The 22556-nt window shown below is 36.3% G+C and overlaps 1 protein-coding gene and 1 non-coding gene across 3 annotated transcripts in view; both read right to left on the bottom strand.

Moving 5' to 3' along the window:
• The window catches only part of EMC2 (ER membrane protein complex subunit 2), a 140749-nt gene that overhangs the window by 38847 nt on the left and 79346 nt on the right, over positions 1–22556 (bottom strand). The window contains exon 13 of one of the 2 annotated variants that reach the window (XR_012064161.1): positions 19341–19423. The exons of the other annotated variant lie outside the window; for it this stretch is intronic. The gene's annotated coding sequence lies outside the window, so the exon portion shown is untranslated. The remainder of the gene's footprint in view (positions 1–19340; positions 19424–22556) is intronic. 2 annotated transcript variants of the gene reach the window in all.
• LOC116285643 (U2 spliceosomal RNA) lies at positions 15304–15494 on the bottom strand. Its single transcript, XR_004195333.1, has one exon. It is a non-coding gene; the product is annotated as a U2 spliceosomal RNA (small nuclear RNA).

The raw sequence follows: 22556 nt of genomic DNA, 5'->3' as shown, positions 1-22556 counted from the left end.
AGAGAGAGAAGAGAGAAGAAAAAAGGATCAAAATGTTTTTGATATGTCCTCAGGCAATATTTCTATTCTAATAAAGGAAAATGGGGAAAAGAGGTGGGTGCTTCCCTACCCTACTGAAATCTTGCAAATCCTTTCAGAATCTTAGCAAGTGGATAACAGTTTGATTTTTTCCTTTTACCCTTCCCTTGGTTACTGAGAAGTGATAGGCAATGGAAACTTATTAGAGTGTTTTTTGTGGAAAGACTATGCAGGGGTCTGTTCTTCAGCATTGTCCTATAAGTTTCTAATAAATGTACATGCTTATACAGAGATGATATAATCAGTTTGTGGGGAGGGCTGTTCGGAATGCATTGCAGCTGGATCACTTCTAGCAGTGTATTATGTTACCTCTAAGAAGTATGAGACTCCAAATAACTTTAGAATACTGAACCCTAGTGAGTTTCCTGGCACAAAGGAAAACTGCAGGATTTTGCCACAGAACAAGATTTTTTTTTTTGCGATGCTTATTCTCTAGACAGAAATCAAACAAGTGCCTTGAACAGAGATGATATTGGTAAAAACTATATCCTAGGGAGTCTTATCAGAATTAAATGAGATTATTTTAGAGCGGTAGAAATACACTTGTGATATTTGGGAATAAAATCTTGCAAAATTCAGACCCTGACTCTTGTCATGGCAAACCTGATTACAATTTTTCTTTCATATTCAAAGGAACCTGAACAGTCTGCTTTATATTTGCAGAGACCAAGCAACAGTGGGGATTTTTTTTATAGAGAATGTCCAAAACAGCTGTTCACATGTATATAACAGGACTTTTGGAAATATTCCTACTCTGAGTTCTCTTTAGAAACCAACATTTCATGGGTTTGTGGAAATGTAAAAGCTTTGCCATTTGTCCTACTTTGTTTATGTCTTCTGCCTACTTTTCCAGTCATCCACACAAGAAAAGTGTTTTTTGCAGGACTTGTAAATGAGGAAACTAACAGAGAGCAGATAATCTGTGGGATGGGTAACTGGAACAACCCACTGGGTGAAGTCCAAACAGAATGTTCCAGCCCATGCTCCCTTCCATGATACATTTGTGTAGGAGCACTATAGTTTGTGCAGGGCCAGACACTTAGGAGGGACTATTCCAGAAAAATCTGGGTTTTTCGCATATGGATCAAACCTCAGGACACTCTGTCTTCATTGCTAAAAATCTCCCTTTGGGTAAACTTTTCTTTCTTCACCAGGGTGGTCTTCTTGGCCTCATCCATGCCTCTTTCTTATTCCATCTTGAGAAAGCAGTTCTCACCATTCAACTACTACATGCACTGAATTGCAGATTGCTATGAGACGAAAACTATTCAAATTTGCACTGAGTTCCAATGAGTTAAAACAATAGTTTGTGATTCTCATAGAACAGAGGAAGGAGGCAGATAATTTAGTAATTATGAAAAACAGAGTCCAGAGAAACTCTCATGCTCCTCCAACTGATATCAAAAACCTTTTTAGTAAACACAAACTAAGCCCTCTATGTCCCAGAGTTAATGAAGTAAAGTAGCATTTCTGCTACTCATTCCAAGATGAAAATAATACCCTAGTAACAGCTAGAGATACACAAACCCCAGATTTCAAGGCTCAAGCATGGAGCCTTGAGCTATGCTTCCAAAAGCATAAGTTTGATGTAATAAAAAACTGCATATTTATATTCTAAATATCTCATCTATAAGTTCACAGAAATATCAGCTCTGAATCTCAAGAATAATTAACAAAGCATGTACAGAATCATAGGTTTTGGGTCAAACATTTGAATCACTCAAGTATAATGAATAAACAAATACTTAGAGCCATATTCAGCACTGTGGGGACAGGGAAGAGAAAATTAGGAATACAATGAATGCCTTCACCTAGTTGGAGTGATAAGAATGTCTATGAAACCACTACAAAGGATACCACCCACGCTTTGTGTAAGAAGAGGCCATGGATACTATAAAGAGATTGAGCAACACTGTGGCAAAATTTTCAAGAAAGAAGATAGGAACTGAGCTGAACCTTGAAGGATAGACAGGAAAAGGGTCTTTCTTCTTGGTGACAGGAAAAGAAGGTAAAGACAGGGAAAACTGAACTGAATTCAATTATTCAGAAAGTATGGATTAAGCACTATTATTACCAAGAATTGTGGGAATATAAAGCATCAAGCTATCTTTCCTTTGCCCTAGGAGTTTGTCAGAGAAGCCCAAGCTCAATCCTTTCTTGATGATTGAGCCCAAGCACTATCCTTTCATACTTAAACATGGAACTCTTGTTTAAACTTCTCATTCTGCCCTGCTATCTTGGTGTACATAACAAAAGTATAGCTGAAATACAGATTGCCAGATTCAACGGCACAAATAGAAAGTTAATTAAAAAGATTGAAAATTAGTAAAAAGCTATTTTTATTTCACGTCTTCCATCTGAAGGAACAATAATCTCAGTAGAGTGAGATAAACATTCTGATTCTGGAGTTGGCAGCTAAATGGATTGGTACTAAATTTTGTGTATGAATCTTTGCTAAAGGGAAAAAAGTTCAACATAATTCAGGTTTTCAAACTGAATTCTTAAGAAACATGTGAGTCCATGGTCAGATTTCCCATGTAAATGTTTGAATAAAACAGTTTTATAAATATAATTTAATTTTTAAAATTAAAAAATCTATTTGTTATATGCAAGATTTTGAAAAATGAAGACCAGCAATCCTAAACTTGCTGGACTGAATAATATACCCAAGGTAGAATTCCTTCACAGGACATTTTTCACGGAAAGAGCTTTCACTGAGTTACTTGATTTGTTCTATAAAATCTCAATGTCATTGTAATAGCTAACATTTATGGGGTGTTTACTAAATGCTTATGCTAATACTTATGCCAAGCATTTTATATGAGATGATTTAATGCTCACAACAACCCTACGAAGTAGACTCTATTAATCCTATTTTCTGATAGGATAAATGAGGATTAGGAGATAACATACAACGGGCCTGAAGTCACAAAGTTAGTAAATAGTGAAGCCAGGATTGGCACCAAGAGAGTCAGACAGCAGGGCCCAAGCTCTTGGTCAGTAACACAATACTTCCCCTAAAGATATTTCTAGGCAAAATTCAACAAATTTGGCACAAACTAAATAAATATCATAAATTATTACAGTCAGTGATAATAGAACAATGTCTTCCCCTCTCCTCCCCCACCAACTAGCTATCAATAACTAGATCGGCTACAAGCATTTCTGGTACTTTTCACATAACAAATTACTTTTTCATCCTCAGAGATGCTCAGAGTATTTTGCCTCTCATGTACACTGCTTATCATGCACACTGATTATAAAGAAGTAGAGGAATTAAGATGTATCTTTCTTATAATTCTTCATTCTTTAGCTAAACATTATTAATTTTCATGTTATTCATGCTCAAGTTAGTCTTTGTCAAAAAGACGAGCCATTTTGAGTGTATACCAAACTTCAGGTTCCCCATAAGGAAAATTCTTGATATAATAACATGTGGAAGTTACATTTTAAAAGGTAAAATAAAAGAGCCCTATGTCAATAGCTTCTAGGTTGCCTAAACAAATAAAAATGCCTTGATTCTAGCCCAGCCAGGATATGTCACTGGCAGCTTCAGAATTCGTTTACCTTTTTCCTCAGAAGTTTTAACTTATCTTATCCTCTTCCAAAATCTACTGTCTGGAGAGTCAAGAAGGCAAACTGTATTTCATATCCCTTACACCTCAAGTTTATCTCCTCCGTTTAGATGATGTGATATTCTGCCAAAATTGTAAGACTTACTAAATGCATTTGGCAGCCCAGGTTCAAGTAGCTAATTTTCTCTAAGAGGTTTTTTGTTTTTTCTTACATCAGACATCAGCAGGACATCACTGTATAAATATAAACTGTTAAAGAGAGTTTTCAGATTTCAATGACATCATTTTTATGCACTGCTTAGAAGGCTTTGAAAATCATGTTATTTTTATTCTGATAACTAGTAACATGGTTTTAAGTATCCAGTTCATCCAGTTCAGAGTAGAAAAATGGGCAATATTTATTAAATGCTTCACTCTCATAAAACTAGATCTTTAAAGGATTTACATGTCCCTGAACAGGATTCCTTTGTATTCCTACCTTGGAAAGGTGGTAAGAGTATGCAAGTCCTGGCTTTAATTTACTGTAAGTCCCCCAGACCTCCCAGGAACATCAAAATACGATCTTTGAATTATTAACCCACTGTAGACAGAAACGTGGTTTTGAATAGACATAAGGCCTTTAAAAGGGAAGCTTTTGCAGAACTTGGAATTTCTAACCTCAAAAGACCTAACAGAACTCAAAAATACATGAACATACTTCTGTTCAGTAATGCTGATGGTACAGTTTCAACTTCAACATTAGACTAGCATGGCAGACCCAGTACCTATTAGATGCACTAACCATTTCTCTCTCTCATACCCTTCTCTTTGCACTTCCTGCTTCCTAAACCCTCATCTTACAGTTAATTTCAGATCTCTTAGCCTACAAGGAATTCCCTCAGTACATGGTACTTATCCAAGATTATTGTACCCACAATTTGGTTCCTATGCTTTGTAAAAGATCCAGTACAGGTTTTGATTCAAATGAGAAACATGCTAGCTTTTAGCAAAATGACTTCCTCTTTCAAACTCATTCCAAAACAAAACAAAACAAAACAAAAAACTTAAAACTTTGTCATGCTAAAGAGAGAAGGTGTTTTAGACTCAGGGAGTAAAGAAAGTCAAACCCAGAGAGGGAGAGACAAAACCTCATTGCTCTTTTCTTTATCTCTCCTACAATTACTGGGCAGATGTAGCTACAGTAATAAGACGTCAGCAGGGCAGCAAAGCAGGTTATATAAAGTTCTAGCTTTCTAGCCAAAAAAAAAAAAAAAAAACCAACAATGGAAACATCAGGAAACTGGAAAGTTCTGGAGACAGGAAGGATCCTGGGAAGTAACACTATAAAAATTTTTTTGAACTCCTAGGCTCATACCCCAAGTTCCACATGAATGGATCAGATCTTAAACAGCATAACAAAGACTGTGAGAACTGAACTAAAAGGTAAGACCCAGACTGGACATTGAATAGTGTGTACATGGGACATATAAGAATAGTAAAGGCTTTGAAAATGGAACTGACATTCAAACCACAAAAGACAGAAGACTAGATGGAAGTTGTGATCTACATTAATTGGGTCAATTACTTACTAACACAAAAATATCAACATTCTCCATAGGATTCAGATAAGACCAAGAGTCTCATAACATTCAAAATACCCAGGACACAATCTAAAATTATTTGACATATAAAGCACAAGAAAAATCTCAACTTGCATGGAAAAAGACAATCAATAGACACCAACACTGAAATTACACAGATACTGGAATTATGTGATAAAGATTTTAGATAAGCTATTATAAAAATACTCCAACAAGAAATGGAGAACACACTAGAAATTAAGAGATTTAAAATGAAGAAAAGAGATTTAAAATCTCAGCAAAAACAGAAGATACATATATCAGTATAAAGAAGAACTAAATGGAAATCTTAGAACAGCAAAAACAATAACCAAAGTTAAAAACTTACTGTGAAGGCTCAGTAGCAGATTGGAGATGACCAAGAAAAGACTGAGTGCACTTGAAGATATATTCATAGATATTTTCCTAAATGAAATACAAATTGGGAAAAAAGCAACAAAGCCTCAAGTGTTTATAGTAACATGTCTAAAGACCTAATAGTTTTGTCACTGGAGTTCCAGAAGAAGAGAAAGCCCAGTACTCAAAAAACTTTTTGAAGACCTAATGGCTTAAAACTTCTAAAATATGGTAAAATACATCAACCTATAGATTCAAGTAGCCCAGTGAACCCCAAACAGGAGAAAATTAAAGAAATCCATGCTTAGAAATGTCATAATCAAACTGCTGAAAATTAAGACAAAAATTTTGAAAAGTAACCAGAGTAAATGACAAATTATTTACAGGAAAACAACAACTCAAATTTATCAGAAAAGACAGAGGCCTACAGAATGAGAGAAAATATTTGCAAACAATGCAACCAATGGGGGGTTAATATCCAAAATATACAATAGCTCATACAACTTAATATGAAAAAAACAAACAATCCATTCAAAAAATGGGAAGAAGACCTAAATAGACATTTCTCCAAAGAAGAAACACACTGATGGCTAACAGGCATATGAAAAGATGCTCGACATGGCTAATTATTAGAGAAGTGCTAATCAATGAGGTATCATCTTACACCAATCAAAACAGTTATCATTAAAAGCTTACAAATAATAAATGATGGAGAGGATGTGAGAAAGAGAATGCTTGTACACTGTTGATGAGAATGTAAATTGGTGCAGCCACTATGGAGGTTTCCTTAAAAACCTAAAAATAGAACAACCATATGATCCAGCGATTCCACTCTTGGGTATATATCCAGAAAAGATTTGGAAAGATTATGCACACTAATGTTCAGAGCAGCACTATTTACAGTAGCCAAGACATGGAAGCAACCTAAATGTCCAACAATAGATGAATGGATAAAGAATATGTGGTATACGCACACACATACACAAACACACACAAACGCACACACACACACTGGAGTATTACTTGGCCATAAAAAAGAATGAACTAATGCCATTTGCAGCAACATGGATGAACCTAGAGAATATAATGCTTAGTGAAATAAGTCAGACAGAGAAAGACAAATACTATATGAGATCACTTATATGTGGAATGTAAAAATAACACAAATGAATCCATATACAAAATAGAAAGATTCACAGATATAGAAAACAAACTTATGGTTACCAAAGGGAAAGGGAGGGTGGGAAGGACAAATTAGGAATATGGGATTAAGAGATACAAACAACCATACATAAAATAGATAAGCAACAAGGATTTACTATATAGCACAGGAAATTATACCCAATATCTTGTAACTACCTATAATGGAATATAATCTACAAAAAATTAAATCACTATGTTTTACACATGAAACTAACACAATGTTGTAAATCAACTATATGTCAATAAAAAATAAAATGAATTATAAAAAAAAAAAAAAAACGGAGTGAGGAGGCCAAGATGGTGGAGTAGAAGGACACTTGTAGCTCACCCTTTCCCACAAATACACCAAGACTCACATACATAGACCCACTCAGCCAACCAGAGCACCTGCGGAACTCCGACAGAACATCGTCCTCTTCAAAAGATAATGATGCCAAAAATCCGGTAGGAGAAAAGAAAAAAGAAAAAAGAAAAGGCAAAGCAGTGTGGGACCGGTCCCGTAGAGAGGGAGCAGCAAAGGAGAACTGGAGCACATTCGCTGGGTCTCCCCTTTCCAACTGAGAGGCCAGCGGTTCAGAGGAGGAGCCTCCAAGGCTCGGATCTGTATAGAGCAGTCCTTGACTGACAGAACTAAGTTAAATAGGCACAGAGGGTCCCCCCCACACCCACCCCGAAATGCGGGCCGGCAGCTGGGGGCAGGGCCAGGCTGCCCAAGCCAGGTGGAGGACAGGGACGCCTGCACTAAGGCAGCCCCGGGGGACTGCACAGGGCTGCGCGCCGTGGCTGTGGCTACACAGGGCAGAACAACCTGGGCCCTCCATAAAACAGCACGGCTGATGTGCCCTGGGGGGGAGGGTGCATAACCCCATCTCTGAAAACCTGCTGAAAGTTTTCTGGTGAAGAGAGGCAGGGCTCAGGCACAGCCACCATATCCTCCTGAGCTTAGCACCCAGGAGGGGGTGGGGGCGAAACCTGAATCCGCACCTAAGGGCTTAGCAGCCTCAAGGCCAGAGGGAGACTTGTTTATCCCGAGGCAGATAGGATCCTTCCACCCTGGTCCCTCAGAGAACTTGCTCCGCCAAGACAAACAAGGTGCTGGCTTTTGGCTGGAGCAGGGACAGGGCTGTTTCTCGGTCTTCCCCGAGCCCGCCTGCGGAGCACCGACCTGAGGCGGAGCATGCAGCAGCACAGAGCAGCAGAGCGACCCGCGCTGTGAGAGGGCGGGCAGCCCCCAACCTTGCGGGCCAGAATGCAGCCCCTGACCGCGGTGCTGGGAGGGGGCACGACCCGCTCTCCTGCAACATCTGACTGCGGCATCAGGAGTGGCAGTGACCCACCCGCCCACAGCAAAGGAGAGCTGCACCTGACCCAATGTTGGGAGGGGGCACGATCTGCTTGCCAACAGGCACTGGGAGCAGCACAGACCAGAGCGCCAACGGAGGGCCTCTGGAAACAGCAAGCTGAGCTTCCAAAACAGGACAAAGACAGAAAGACTTCACATTAAAAGCACACAGTCTCCAGGAGAATATCGCCCCCCCTTTTTTTTCTTTTCCTTTTTTAAATCTGTTTTTATCTGTTCTATTTTCTATTATTCTTTTAATTTTTACTTCTTAAACAATTATATACACCCCCAGTTTTAGTCCCTTTTAAATTTTTAAAAAATATTTTTATTATTATTTTTTAAAATCCACATCATTTCATTTTTATTTCTCTTAGTTTTGCTGTCCTGTTATTGATTATACACAGATTTCAAATACATTTTTTCCTCTTTTCTCCTTTTTTTTAAAGGTTTTTAAAGGATGTCTCAACCCGATTTCTATTCTGCTTCAACTTGCTCTTCTATTATTCATTACACTCTGTTTTCAAACCTTTTTTTCTCCCTTCTTTTAAAATTCTTTATCTCTCTCTCTCTCTTTTTTTTTTTTTTTTAAGTTTTATTCCTACATAGGCATTAGATAGATACTCCTTAAGGACCACAAGAGATAACTGATACTCCATAAACCACAGTGCCAGAGAGGTATGAGCAAGATGAAGAAGCAGAGAAACCATTCCCAATTAAAAGAACAAGAGAAATCCCTTGAAAGAATGATCAATAAAATAGACATCGATAGCCTACTAGATCAAGATTTCAAAAAAGGAGTGATCAAAGTACTGAAGGAACTAAAAGAGATAGTGCGTAGAGATATAAAATATGTCAAAAATGAAATTGAAGCTATAAAGAAGAGACAAGTAGAATTGGTAAACTCATTGGCTGAGATGAGAAATGATCTAAAGGCTGTGCAAAGCAGACTAGATAATGTAGAGGAACGAATAAGTGACCTAGAAGACAGGACAACAGAAAGCACCCATTCAGAACAGCTACAAGATAAACAAACAAAAACAAATGAAAATAGTATAAGGGACCTATGGAATAATATAAAGCATGCCAATCTTGGCATAATAGGGGTTTTAGAAGGGGTAGAAAGATCAAAGGGGATTGAAAAGGTATTGGAAGAAATCATGACTGAAAACCTCCCAAACTTAAAGAAGGAATCAGATATCCAAGTGCAGGAAGCTCAGAGGGTCCCAAACAGGAAGAACCCAAACAGACCCACACCAAGACATATCATAATCAAGATGGCCAGAGTCAAGGATAAAGAAATGATCCTAAAGGCAGCAAGAGAAAAGCAAAGAGTGAGTTACAAGGGAACCCCCATAAGGCTCTCAGCCGATTTCTCTACACAAACACTACAGGCCAGAAGGGAGTGGCAAGATATAGTCAAAGTCATGAATGAAAAAAGATGCAGCCTAGGATACTTTATCCAGCAAGGCTATCCTTTAGGATAGAAGGAGACATAAAGATTTTCACAGACAAGAAAAAACTACAAGACCTTAGCAACACTAAACCCATGTCAAAAGAAATATTAAAAAGTCTACTCTAAATAGAAAAGCAGCAGGATGCTACAGAAATGAGAAACTCACAATTGGAAAGGTGATAACTCATAAATTACAAATAAAATAAACACAAAATTGTAAAAGAAGACATCTAAATCATTGAGAGTGGGAGAGGAAGGCAGGAAAATACAGAATATTTTTTTCTTTCTTTTTAAAATTTTTTATTCTCAGTAGGATGGGATTGAGATCATGTTACTATCAATTTAATAAAAACAGTTATAGTAATGGGCTAATACACTTAGAAAAAAGCATAACCACAAGCCAAAAACTTACAAGGGAGTCACAAAAACTAAATAAAATCCGTGATAATACAAAGAAAAATTACCAAACCACAAAAGGAAGAAGAAAGGAACAAAGAGGAAATACCAAATCAACTGCAAAAATAAGTTCAAAATGGCAATAAACACATATCTATCATTAATTACTGTAAATGTTAATGGACTAAATGCTTCAGTCAAAAGACATAGAGTGGAAGACTGGATAATAAAGCAAGAACCTTCAATATGCTGCATACAAGAGACCCACTTTAGGGAGAAGGACACATACAGATTGAGAGTGAAAGGGTGGAAAAGGATATTCCATGCAAATGCAAAAGCCAAAAAAGCAGGTGTTGCAGTACTGATTTCAGACAAAATAGACTTTAAAACAAAGGCCATAAAGAAAGATAAAGAAGGACATTTTATAATGATTAAAGGAGTACTACAAGATGAGGATATTACACTCATTCATATATATGCACCCAATATAGGAGCACCTAAATACATAAAGCAATTACTAACAGATATAAAGGGGGATATTGATGGGAATACAATCATAGTTGGAGATTTTAACACTGCATTAACATCATTAGACAGATCTTCCAGACAGAAAATCAATAAAGCAACAGAGAAATAATACAATAGAAAAATTAGATTTGGTGGATATTTTCAGAGCATTACACTTCCCAAAAATAGGATATACATTCTTTTCAAGTGCACATGGAATGTTTTCTAGGATTGATCATGTACTTGGGCACAAAAGAAACTTCAGCAATTTTAAGAAGATAGAAGTTATCTCAAGCATCTTTACTGACCACAATGCCATGAAACTAGAAATCAACAACAGAGAAACAAAGGACACAAAAAGGAAAGCATGGAGATTAAACAATATGCTATTAAAAAAACAATGGGTCAATGAGGAAATCAAAGCTGAAATTAAAAAATACCTTGAGACAAATGAAAATGAAAGCACAACCACTCAAAACCTATGGGACACAGCAAAGGCAGTGCTAAGAGGGAAGTTTATAGTGATACAGGCCTTCCTCAAAAAAGAACAATCTCAAATAAACAATTTACCGACCACCTAAAAGAACTAGAAAAAGAAGAACAAAAAACCCCAAAAGGCAGCAGAAGGAAGGAAATTATAAAGATCAGGGAGGAAATAAATAAAATAGAGATTAACAAGACCATAGAAAAATCAATCAAACCAAACGATGGTTTTTTGAAAAAGAAAAGAAAATCGACAAACCTCTGGCCAAACTCACAAAGAAGAAAAAAGAGAGAGCACAAATTAGCAAAATAAGAAAGAAAAATGGAGTAATTACAGCAAATAAAATAGAAATACAGACTATCATATGAGAATATTATGAAAAACTATATGGAACCAAACTGGATAACCTAGAGGAGATGGACAAGTTTCTGGAAACATACTGTCCACCAAAACTGAATCAAGAAGAAACTGAACACTTGAACAAACCAATCACTAGAAATGAAATCGAATTAGCAATAAAAAACCTCCCTACAAATAAAAGTCCAGGACCAGACGGCTTCACTGGGGAATTCTACCAAACATACAAAGAAGAACTCATACCAGTCCTTCTCAAACTGTTCCAGAAGATTGAAAAGGAGGGAATACTCCCAAACTCATTCTATGAAGCCACCATCACCTTGATACCAAAACCAGGCAAAGACACTACCAAAAAAGAGAATTATAGGCCAATTTCACAGATGAACATAGACGCCAAAATCCTCACCAAAATATTAGCAAATAGAATCCAACAACACATAAAAAAGATTATACATCATGACCAAGTGGGGTTCATCCCAGGGACACAAGGGTGGCTCAACATATGCAAATCAATCAATGTAATACATCACTTCAACAAGAAAAAGACAAAAACCACATGATCATCTCAATCGATGCAGAAAAAGCATTTGATAAAATTCAACACCCATTTATGATAAAAACTCTCGCCAAAGTGGGTATAGAGGGAACATATCTCAACATATAAAAGCTATATATGACAAACCTACAGCCAGCATAGTACTCAAAGGTGAAAAACTCAAAAGCTTCCCACTAAAATCTGGGACAAGACAAGGATGTTCACTATCACCACTCCTATTCAACATAGTCTTGGAAGTCCTAGCCACAGCAATCAGGCAAGAGAGAGAAATAAAAGGGATCCAAATTGGAAAAGAAGAGGTAAAAGTGTCACTATATGCCGACAACATGTTACTATATATAGAAAACCCTAAAAGGTCCACACAAAAGCTACTAGAGCTGATTGAAGAATTCAGCAAGGTAGCAGGTTACAAGATTAACGTTCAAAAATCAGTTGCATTTCTTTACACTAACGATGAATCAACAGAAAAAGAAAGTAAAGAAACAACCCCCTTTAAAATAGCACCCAAAGTAATAAAATATCTAGGAATAAATCTAACCAAGGAGGTGAAAAAATTATACACAGAAAACTATAAACCATTGACGAAGGAAATTAAAGAAGACTAAAAAATGGAAAGATATCCCATGCTCTTGGATTGGAAGAATCAATATTGTTAAAATGGTCACACTGCCCAAGGCAATCTACAGATTTAATGCAATCCCTATCCAATTACCCAGGACATATTTTACAGAACTAGAACAAATCATAATAAAATTTATATGGAACCATCAAAGACCTAGAATTGCTAAAGCATTACTGAAGAGAAAGACAGAAGCTGGAGGAATAACTCTCCCAGACTTCAGACAATACTATAGAGCTACAGTCATCAAGACAGCATGGTATTGGTACCAAAACAGACATATAGACCAATGGAACAGAATAGAGAGCCCAGAAATGAACCCACAAACTTTTGGTCAACTCATCTTCGACAAAGGAGGCAAGAATATACAATGGAATAAAGACAGTCTCTTCAGCAAATGGTGTTGGGAAAACTGGACAGCAGCATGTAAAGCAATGAAGCTAGAACATTCCCTTACACCATACACAAAAATCAACTCAAAATGGATCAAAGACTTAAACATAAGACAAGATACAATAAACCTCCTAGAGGAAAATATAGGCAAAACATTATGACATATATCTCAAAAATGTTCTCCTAGAACAGTCTATTCAAGCAATAGAAAAAAAAGCAAGAATAAAAAAAAAACAAATGGGACCTAATGAAACTTACAAGCTTCTGCACAGCAAAGGAAACCATAAGTAAAACAAAAAGACAACCTACAGAATGGGAGAAAATTTTTGCAAATGAAACCGACAAAGACTTGATCTCCAGAATATATAAGCAGCTCATATGACTCAATAAGAAAAAAATAAACAACCCAATCCAAAAATAGGCAGAAGACTTAAACAAGCAATTCTCCAAAGAAGACATACAAAGGATCAATAGGCACATGAAAACATGCTCAATATCACTAATTATCAGAGAAATGCAAATCAAAACTACAATGAGGTATCACCTCACACCAGTCAGAATGGCTATCATTCAAAAGTCAACAAATGACAAATGCTGGAGAGGCTGTGCAGAAAAGTGAACACTCCTTCACTGCTGGTGGGAATGCAGTTTGGTGCAGCCACTATGGAAAACAGTATGGAGATTCCTCAGAAGACTAGGAATAGACTTACCATATGACCCAGGAATCCTGCTCTTGGGCATATATCCAGAAGGAACCCTACTTCAAAATGACACCTGCACCCCAATGTTCATAGCAGCACTATTTACAATAGGCAAGACATGGAAACAGCCTAAATGTCCATCAACAGATGACTGAATAAAGAAGAGGTGGTATATTTATACCATGGAATACTACTCAGCCATAAAAACTGACAACATAACGCCATTTGCAGCAACATGGATGCTCCTGGAGAATGTCATTCTAAGTGAAGTAAGCCAGAAAGAGAAAGAAAAATACCATATGAGATCGCTCATATGTGGAATCTAAAAAAACAAAAACAAACAAAAAACAAAGCATAAATACAAAACAGAAATAGACTCATAGACATAGAATACAAACTTGTGGTTGCCAAGGGGGCAGGGGGTGGGAAAAGATAGACTGGGATTTCAAAATTGTAGAATAGATAAACAAGATTACACTGTATAGCACAGGGAAATATATACAAGATCTTATGGTAGCTCACAGAGAAAAAAATGTGACAATGAATATATATATGTTCATGTATAACTGAAAAATTGTGCTCTACAATGGAATTTGACACAACATTGTAAAATGATTATAAATCAATAAAAATGTTAAAAAAAAGCATTAAAAAAAACGCTTAAAGGTAGGAAGATGTTGAATAGTACCTGAAACACAGAATGTTTTCTACCAAGTTGGTGATCAAAAGCTAATGAAGTGGAATCATGCAATCTTTAACTTAAACAAAATGATTTACCTCTACTTTGCTAAGAAAGAGAAGGTTTCTGCTGTTCTTTTTTGTAACAAGGATCTTCCTCCCTTTACCCTTACTTCCTCCTTCCACATTCTTTAAACTAGACATTGGTTTATTACCCCCAAAGAAAAGAAAAATCACATCAGAAATACAAAGAAAAACAAAATAAGTTAATTATTGGCTTGGTAACATCAATAAATCAACCTTGTCAATGAGAACATTTTGGAGATAATTTCACTACACTGGATTTTCATTTACCCAAGTAGAGAACCCACAATTATCATTACTATACTCTTGCCCCTTTCCCACCCTTCCTCAAGTAAGGCATTTCCTCTGTATTGGCCTGGAATAGGCTCCACATTCCCATTCCAGCTCCCCATCTCTAGGTGGAAAAATTAGGCTACCTTTTAAATACTTATGAAGATTTATTTCCCTTTGGCTTTAATTTGGTTTTCTTTCTTCCTTCCTTCGTTCCTTTCTTTCAAAAAAACAAAAACAAAAACAAAAACCTGCTGCATCTCTCTCATCCCCTTCTCCCCCGTGTAGGGTGCTGTACCATTTCCATAATCCTCCACCAGGAGTCCCTCACTTCACTAAGAGAAGAACAAGCAATCAAATGTGTAAGTCATATTCCTGACTTTCTCGTCTTAACACTTCCTTGTAGTAGTAATCCAGGACTAGGAGAGTCAAGCACCAAGCTAAACTGGCATGCTCAGTAAGCTCCATCATGAGTAAGTTTACACACTTTTCCTCGTCTCTCTTCCGGCATTGTGAACATTGGTCCCAAAAAGCACAAGTCAGAAAAACAGGCTACACATAAACTGAGGAGCGGGAGAAGAAAGACCAGCATGAGCTGCAGGGCACAAGCTAGCGGCCCCTCATCTACTCGTAAACCCTGATTTACTCCCCCAGGGGTTGCAGCATTCCTGGAGGTACTGCAACACCAGGTCGATACGTGGAGTGGATGAAGGAAGCTCCTATTACAACTCCCTGCTCCAAAAACCCATTTAAGATATTGTCCTTGTTTAGAAGAGTTATCAAATACAAAATTAATAAGAATGGATAGTACACATCATCTTAGCCAAAAGGCTGAGAAGTGATTGATTCTCTTTTTCCTTTTCTTCTTCTTTTTTTTTTTTCTTTTTGGTTGTGGTACAAGAAAAAATCTACCCTAAAAATGGAAACATTTTGCTTTTCCTAAATAGTCAGGGAAAAAAAAAAAAGAGAAAGCCTAAGTGATTTTCATAGGTTCTAAACCAAATTCCTCAACAGGTTTTATTCTTTCTACACACTATTCCAATTTCTCATCCTCTTCTTACTCCTCAACCCCTGCAATTCAGTGTCTACCTTCATCGCTTCATCAACAGAGAACTTGCTAAGGTCACTAATTCATTACATGTTACAAAATCTATGAACGTGTTTCAGCCTTTATCTACTATCACGTGTTAATCAGTCCTTCTGAAGGAGTCCTTTACTCCTTTATCCCTGGTCACCCCTGTATTTCCTTTGCAGGCTAATCTTCATCCACTCAGCCATCAAATGTTGGATTACCAAAAGCATGGGTGGTAGACAGACAACCTTTCTCTTTCATCCTCTGTACTTTTTAGAGAAAAGCATTTCCACAGCTTTAACTGCCACATATACTATGATCACCTCCCCCATATTTATAGCTCTCATCCAGGACAATCTACTGAGCTTTATATCTTTATTTCAACCTCTTATCCTACATTTCCATTTAGAAGTCTCAAACTCAGCATGTTCAAATTCAGCATATACAAAAAACAAGGTATTGATCTGTCCCCTAAAACATGGTTTGGTTTCCCCATCTTAGTGAAACTTGCAGAACTAAGAGTTCTACTTGAACCTTCCTCACCTCACCAGTCATATCCATTCTATCACAAAGTCCCGTTAACTCTTCATCCTCTTGATTACTAATAGTCCACTCTAAGAATCATCGTCTTTCATCTTAATTACTGCAGTAGTCTCCTAACTGATCTTCCTACATTCATCTGGCCTTTCTCTATAATTTGTACTGCAGGCAGTGTGATATTTTAAAAATGCAAATGTGGTTATTTCCCACCCACCATTCCCAGCCACCCTCATTGCATCCGAGTCCAAGATTGCCAATAGACACAAACTGATCCAGGCAACTGTAACTGCATGTAAGTGTGGGTGGAAGTAAAAGAGAAAGAGCTACAGAAACAAGTCTGAGAATATGCCTGAATGTGTACGCCTAATTACATTTCAAAGCCTCCCGCAAAGTTTCTAGGCTTGTGCACCATTTGAAATCATCTATGCCTTTTCACAGGAAATGTCAAGTTTTCTCTATGGTAAAAATCTTCATCACTTTCCACTTTTATTTTTCTCTCTTCATGGCACACAGAAGTCATATAACATGGTTGAATTTCAGGAGGCTTTGCCTTTAGAGAGGCAGCACAGTGGAGGAGTTAAAAACTTGGATTAGTAAGTCAAAGAGATACGAATTTAAATCATAGCTCTGCAACTTATTATTATTATTTGAGCTTATGTCTTTATTTTAAAATCGGAATCTCTCATAGGTATTTTTGCTTTTTTAAAGAATTTTATGAGCTCATCTATGCAAAGATTCTAACATATCATCTGATGTGCAGGAGATGGCCAGTGAATGTTGGTTCCTTCCTACCAGGATGGGTGGTGCCAAAATATTCTAGTCCAAAGAAAATCCCAAAATCATTTGCAAATTTCTTCATAGCCTAAGTTTGCTTCACAGATGCTTGGAAATGAGTGTTGAGGTAAAGGTTTATTTCTGTTGATTCATTTTAGCTAACATATATTAAGCATTTCCTATGTGCTAGGCTTCATGCTATGCAGTTTATATTCATTATTTAATCCCCACAAATTCCCTGTGATGTATCATACTATTCAATTTTATAGCTAAAAAGTGCCAGAGCTCAAATTTGAACTCAGGTCAACTGACTCCAGAGCTTGTGGTTTTATCTATAGGATTCTGACATCTCTCACTGAGAGACCCAATCCGGAAAACTCAGAGAAGTAATGCCTTTGATTATCCAAGTTTCATCATGGACCTATGGAACACTTCATTTTGCTCAAATCCAGAGCCGGAAATTCAACCATATGAACTTCTTTTACATGAAGCAATTTCACTTCATTACATTACAAGGCAATTCTAGGATTACAGACCTAAAATGTACTTTAGTTTTCCATGTTTGATATTACAGAAATAATCTTTCTGGAGTTATCACATTTAATAACTCTTTCTGGCAGTGTTAAATACTGATATCCTAAAGGATTATGCATACAGTGTTAAAGATAGGATCTGGCAAGAGAGAAAATTTTAATTGTGATCTTTATACAATCGAGAATAGTTTAGAAACTTGATTCTGACAGCCCTGTGTATGAAAGCATGTAAGCCTCTATCTTTGACAATACTGATAGGTTTTCAAACAAACTATCTCTGAAAGGAAAGTTTAAGCCCCAGAGAATATTCCAAATATACAGGGCTGTGCACCCGGAATAGTTATGCAACATGATATGAACTAAGTTCATATATAAGGAAACATTTATTTTCCCCCAAGGCTGACTAAGGGTTGAAATCTATCCCATAAGGGAATTCTATGGCAAAACCCAAAGAAAAACATGTCTGTCTGACAGCCCACAAAGAAATCCAGAGGAAAATATGAGATGTGTCAGGAACATTAGTTCACAAATCTGAGTACATTTCACAGTATTCGTGGAAATTTGGATTCAAGAACCAATGTGAAAACCACAGAGTACCTATAGCTAAATAGAGTCATTGCTTTGCTATGTTGGCTCCTGCAGTTCTAAGAAATCTAATAAATATGATAGAACCCATTAATGTTTTGTTTAAGTATATCCTAAATAGAGTAACCTCAGGACAAAGACCTTTGCTAGCTGACAAGTCTCAGCTTGCCTTTGGCCACATCATTTGATCATTTGAAATAGTGAAGATGTGTTAAAGTATAGTTAATAATCTTGTACAATGCTGAGTATATGATAGGTACTCAATGGAATATTGATCAATTGAACAATTTCTCTTAGAGCACTAATGCTATTTTTAAGAGGGCAATGTTTAGCTAATAAACTCCTGTTTCTTTTTTTTTTTGTACTTTCAGGTGATCGACTTTCATCTTCAGAAAAACTTGTAGCCCAAGTACCAAGAAATCCCTTTTTAAAAGACAATTAAAAGCATGGAAAATGTTGAGTGGCATATTTAAAGAGCCATCATTTAAAAAATATATCAATCATACAAACTTTTTAATTACATCTCTATGCAGATAATTTTAAAATAATTGGAAACAGTAAAGAGAGTTAGGTAGGACTGCTTAATTCAATTTCTACATAATAGAAAGGCTGACTTTCACAAAATAAAATAATATAACCTTGCATTGATCACATGAATCACTGGGACTAACCCATAGAACATGAGTGTACTTAGAGTTTTAGTACTCAGAAAAACCTCAAAGATCATACATTTCATTCCTCTCATTATACAAATGAAGAAGCAGAGCCAGCACATATAAACTGACTCTTTCACCAAAGTACCAAGTAGAAAAAACAAACATGGATCCACATGGGATCAAGTCCAACACTTTTTCAATATTGTAGATGATCACCAACTCACTGGGATCCTTTGAGATCCCTAATGTCAAACAGAAGAGCAAAAAATAAATCCCAGATTTTTAGAAAATGCATATAAGCTACATAGCTTAATGAAGGTCAATATTCACAATAGCACAATCAGCTCCTAGAAAAGTGACTCACACTGTAGCACTCAATGAATATTTGATAAATTAAAAAAAATCATATTTTCATATGCAATCACCACTGAAACATAAAAGACACAAGCCCATCCCCATATACCTTGATCTGAAGGCAGCACACTTCTGTGGGCAAAAGCCACAGCTACAATGTTGATGTCAGACTCACCTGAGTTTGAATGTAAACTCTAAGAATTATTCCTTTGTAAACTTGAGAGATTTCTTCTAACTCTCAGCTGTGAGCTTCCTCATCTGCAAAATGAAGGTAATAACAATGGCCTGCCATTGTTGTGTTCAGGTTCTAACAAAATAGTAAATGAGAATGCCTAGTATTTACATAGTGCTCTACAAACATCACTCTATTTCCACTCATTGATGAATTTGGTTTTAAATGAGGAACAGTTTTTCCACTTAATTCAGATAATTCTCTGTGTCAGAGGCACTTAATACAAATGTACCTTCAATTCTACATTAAGAAACATTTTCTTTGAAAATAATTTTCTGTTTATGAGGATTTACTCTTCTTTGGTTCTAACCACCTATCTTTTGTACCCTCAACAAACTCAGTAGAAAATAAAGGTCTAAAAAGTCTAGGAAATAAAAAAGTTTCATTTGACTAAGCCTGAATTTAGTGATACTTAGGAACCACATTAAAAAAGAAAAAAGAAAAAGGCAGCAGCCTGAAGATTCTTAAATTAATCATTGATTAGGAGTTTACATAATTTAGAGTTAGTAATCCAAAACCTGTTTCAAATTAGACGAGAGCAGAAAAGTGATGTGGAATTAGTTACTGTTAAACTGGAATTCTTCTGATTGTGCTATTTATCAGGTAGTATTTCAGATAATTAAATAGAACTATGAGTAACATGAAAGATTATAGTTATGGTTCATTTTTGCACAGGTCTGTTGAGACTTAGAAATTATGTGCAGGCAGAGTTGGAAAAATTTTGAAGTTGGAATTTTTCCAACTCAGACCATACTGAATTAGGCAACAGCTGGTGAAGAAGGTTTAGTTTAGGGACTGTTCTGACAGCTGGAGAAAAAGTGATATGTGGTCGATACTAAATGTCACATTAAAAATTAGCAGTAAATAATTACAAGTTAATTAGAAATGTACTGTCTTGATTTAAAAGCTTAAACAAGCTTCCCTGGGCCATTTTAAGACCATTTTAAAGCTCTTTAATCTCTGCTCAAGAGAATTTATTTTCTAGCAGGTGTGCCTTAAAGCTAAAAATGTAGACATGACTTGAAATCATTTCCATGAGCTTCAAGCACTTCCACATGTTTTAAAAAAATAGTTATTTCAATGTTGCTTGAAACCCAGGAAAGGTCATGGGGAGAGGAAGCTGTGAATACCTTAATCCTGCAAAATCTCATGACACATGGCATGATGCAATGGGGTTTGGAGCCAGAAGGCTTGGGTTCAAGCCTCTGCTCTGCTAATTACTAAGTAGGAGGTTTGGGGTAAATTCATGCCCTTTTCAGACCTTAGTTGTCTCATCCAACTTGGGAATAATAACATCTACCTTCCAAGCTATTGTGAGAAGTAAGTGATCTATATATATATATAGATATATATATATATCTATATATATATATAGAACCTAGAATATGGTTCTCAAATTGTGCACTGAGGCACCCCAGGGAACTGCAGCACATTTACAGGGGAAGCACGGGATATTTTAAATTTTCAAGGGAAATACAGAAATATTTGAAATCTGTCAGCCACTGTGTGAACTACTAGTTCCAGGCAGTTCACAGCTTCAACATCAGATCATACTACATTCCTTTCAGTGACATCTTATCTGTGTGAAGCTGAGTTTTGGTGATTGTTGGACAAAAAGCAAATTAGCATGAAAATCAGTGTACAACAGGAAATGAAGATGGTGGTGTTGAATCTGATTCTGATGTCTGAGAAGTATGCAATGCCCAAGAGGCCCATATATCTTGTTAGTAAGTTAACTGTGGTTAAGACTAAAACAATTTTTTTCTTTCAACTATGTGTATTATTTTTCTCAAAAAGCCACTAAGTTGTTAATATATACATTTGAAGTGGACTTAGCCACTCAATCAACAGTATAGTTGTTATTTATTTTGGTCTAGGAATCCTGAGGATGTTGTAAATAGAAAATAATTGGAGAACTTCTGCAGTAGGTACCTAATTAATATTCGCTTCCTCTCAGGCTTGATGTACTTTCACATGATTGAACCCTTTCTCTCAAAATCTAGACAAATTTAGTTCTGTTCTCATCAATAATGGTTACCACTGTTTTCAGCCTTTGCAGTGTGATGGGGCCATGTGATTACCTTTGGCCAGTGGGATTTAAAGAAGTTATGAATTCTCCATTAACTCTTCCCCTGCTAAGCCATTTCTACTGAGATGAGGAGAAAAGAATTCCTCACTATCTAACTAGGTTCAATTGTCAGGTTACTGTATGAAAAACAAGTTTTCCGGGAAAGTCACCTGGGCCCACTGTCAAGCCAATGAGAGTTGCTGGTTTGTGTGCTATGAAGTATAGGCTTGTACTATATGACTAATACTCAAACTTGTTTCTTTCTATTGCCCTCTTCACCATTCTCTTAAATATGGCTTTCTTACTCTTTTTATGGCCAATTCTAAAATATAATTGGGTAATAACCAATACTGTAGAAAATGTGGCCTGAAAAATAGAAGACTGGATGGTGGAACACTCAAAGAATAGTTATTAACAGTATCAATAAACACCCTGATCATAATGTTATGCCCTAGATAACAAATAAGGGTCAAAAATACATTCAGTTAACATCAAATTATGGTTTATCACATTTGAAGGGTTAAAAAAAGTGAACATTTTAACAGGACAATTTTATTTATGTACAAAGACATATACAACATGTTAAACCATTTTTATATAAAATACTGGAACCAAGGATGTTCAATAACAAGGTATTTTCTATATTCTTAGAAATTTGGCCTTGTATCACAAATGGGGAAGTGATTCAAACATGCACACATTACTATGCTGGGGAAATTTCTAATTGGGCTATAAAAGTAGTCATTTTTTCCAGTGGTTATAGAATGACAGTAGGAGGATATTGCTTTACGAGGAAAATTTAAATAAGTTCCTCAGTACTTCAGGTATTAGAAAGAAGATGAGATTGTCTAGGATGAAGTCAGGAAGAGAATGAAAATTATATTCATTGAGCCATCGGTATTTATTGAATAGCTTATACTTAATGTGCATTCCATTGTGCATTTCATAAACGCTACCAGGTAACTGGGACTCAGTATCTGACTCTAAAGGGTTATTAGTTTAGCAAGGAGTTTTTTTTAGCAAAAAAACCCCTAATTTTTTGATTATACTTTGGAAAGTATAATCAAAACAAAATATGTCAATTACTAAAG

This window comes from Vicugna pacos, chromosome 25 (assembly GCF_048564905.1).
Source record: "Vicugna pacos chromosome 25, VicPac4, whole genome shotgun sequence".
NCBI classification, from domain to species: domain Eukaryota; kingdom Metazoa; phylum Chordata; class Mammalia; order Artiodactyla; family Camelidae; genus Vicugna; species Vicugna pacos.
Note: the sequence above shows the minus strand (reverse complement) of the source record. Positions and strands in the feature narration are given on the sequence as shown.